The sequence below is a fragment of the Octopus bimaculoides genome, unplaced genomic scaffold, assembly GCF_046866305.1.
Source record: "Octopus bimaculoides isolate indiv1 unplaced genomic scaffold, ASM4686630v1 contig139, whole genome shotgun sequence".
NCBI classification, from domain to species: domain Eukaryota; kingdom Metazoa; phylum Mollusca; class Cephalopoda; order Octopoda; family Octopodidae; genus Octopus; species Octopus bimaculoides.
The window spans coordinates 22,501-25,000 of NW_028315389.1; the positions used below are offsets into that span (position 1 = coordinate 22,501).

Genomic DNA, 2,500 nt, shown 5'->3' on the forward strand with positions numbered 1-2,500 from the left:
ATGAAAGGCTGTGATAAAAATCGAACTACCGAATAATAATAATAATAATAATAATAATAATAATAATAATAATAATAATAATAATAATAATAATGATGATGCTGATAATAATAATAAATGCCTGGATGCAGTAGTACCAGGCAGTGGATCTCATGGCTTCTGATCTTAACTGATTGGAAGTGTTATCATGTACATTGTTTTGTCTTGGTATAAAAAGATGGGCTACAGCAAATATTCTGCTCAATACCACAGATTTGCTTGTCAGTTGTTTGACCTTAACCGAAGGCATCATCGAAAATGATAATGCAAAGATCCTATGGGATTTTATGATTCAGTGCAACCATGAGATAGAGAGTAGGAAACCAGACATAGTGTTAATTGAGAAAGAAAGCAAACAATGCTGGATCATAGATATAGCATTCCAGCTGACAACAAGGTATGTATATATATATATATATATATGTATACACGCTTATGTATTCGTGTGACATAGAGAGAGTGAAAGAAGGAGAGAGAGGAGAAAGAAGGGAGGAGAGAAATAGGTACAGAGTTCGTGAAGATCATAATGTTTAATGTCTTCTTTTCTGTCATTGCAGGTTACATCCGATCCACGCTTTCGTTTGGAAGAGAAGCTGCGAGATGCCGGACTTTTGACATCCGAGTACGCACGGACCGCACTGAAGAGCATGGCTCCGTCACAGGCACCGCGTCCTGACATGCTCTCAACACTGAATACACTGGATTAACCTTTCATTTTTTTTTTCTCTCTATCACTCTTTCTACCTCTTTACTCACACCCTGTTCTTTGTTTCTCTCTCTCACTCTCCTCATTCTATCTCTGACTGTCTGACTGTCTGTCTCTCTGTCTCTCTGTCTGTCTGTCTGTCTGTCTGTCTGTCTGTCTCTGTCTCTCTCTCTCTCTCTCTCTCTCTCTCTCTCTCTCTCTCTCTCTCTCTCTATCTATCTATCTATCTATCTATCAGCGTTTACCATCATCAGCGTTGTAAGGTCAATCTCTGGAATCACTGCCAGCTTGTTCTTTGTAAACAAATGATAAATATGTGCTCTGCTTTTTAGGATGGTGACTCTTCAGTTTAACCTTTATGTGTGTGGGTGCGTGTGTGCGTTTGTGTGTCTATGATATATACGTATAGGTGTATATGTATGTATGTATATATATATATATATATATATATATATATATATATATATATATATATATATGTATGCATGTGTTGTATGTATATGTATGTATCTATCTATCTATTTTTCTCTTTCCATCTATTATGTATGTATGTATGTATGTATGTATGTATGTATGTATGTACAGGTAATTAACAATGAGATATAATATCCCGGGACAACAGTAAATCACCTGGTTAGTATTTATAAAGAACTGCATAGAAATAAAAGATAAAACAAAAGCAAAACATGAATAAATATATATAATATTTTCTCGATGCGACTGTTTCTGATTTAAATATTTGCTGCATAGATTTTTTTTTTATCACTCTAAAATAGGACATTATTCATTTGAATCGGTACGTTTATAGGAATGCATTGATTTAAGTTGGTCTAAATGCGTTTTGTCTTTGTGTCTTATTTATTCTTTTTTTTTTTTTTTCAATACATTACAAAGGGAAAATTTCTTGCTATCGTAACAATCGTTTAGTTTGGCGACAATTTTTTTTATACCCGTCAGATCAATTAAATTTGTTTCACGGCTAATTTTTACGATGCCAGTTGTTTTTATATAGATACATATTTAAACACAGATCATTTTTGATTGGTTTAAATATGATCTTTGGGTGTTCTTTAAACTTTCCGTTTGGTTCCTCTTTTGTATTGTATTTCGAAATATGCTCAGTTTTACCTCCGAGGTACGAAAACGAAAGCGAATTTGCTTTTGCCAGCGGACTGTAGCCAGAAATTCACGTGCGTCGGAACAAACAGCTCTATTTGTATAACTAAAACCTTATTTCTGTGCAGGGCAGCGAGCTGGTAGAAACGTTAGCGCGCCGGGCGAAATGCTTAGCAATATTTCGTCTGCCGTTACGTTCTGAGTTCAAATTCCCCGAGGTCGACTTTTCCTTTCATTCTTTCGGCGTCAATGAACTAAGTACCACTTACGCACTGTGGTCGATGTTATCGACTTAATCCCTTTCTTGTCCCCTCTATGTTTAGCCCCTTGTGGGCAATAAAGAAATAAGAAACGTTAGCATGCCAGGCGAAATGCTTTGAGGTATTTCGTCTGTCAAATTTCTTTAATAGAAAAATAAAACCCTATTTTAGTGTACTTAAAAAAACTGACTTCTGCATTAACTATTTCATATATTTACATTATTTACATTTGACGGATATTTGTCCTCATCTTGTTTGTTAACACAACGTTTCGGCTGATATACCCTTCGGCTGATATACACCTGACGAAGGCTGGAGGGTATATCAGCCGAAACGTTGTGTTAACAACAAACAAGATGAGGACAAATATCCGTCAAAT

The 2,500-nt window shown here is 35.4% G+C and overlaps 1 long non-coding RNA gene across 2 annotated transcripts in view; it reads left to right on the top strand.

Moving 5' to 3' along the window:
* The window catches only part of LOC149129139 (uncharacterized), a 20,853-nt gene extending 19,393 nt beyond the window's left edge, over positions 1-1,460 (top strand). For both annotated transcript variants that reach the window (XR_016240403.1, XR_016240402.1), the window contains one exon: positions 597-1,460. This is a non-coding gene — a long non-coding RNA (uncharacterized LOC149129139). The remainder of the gene's footprint in view (positions 1-596) is intronic.
* Positions 1,461-2,500: the final 1,040 nt, after the last annotated feature.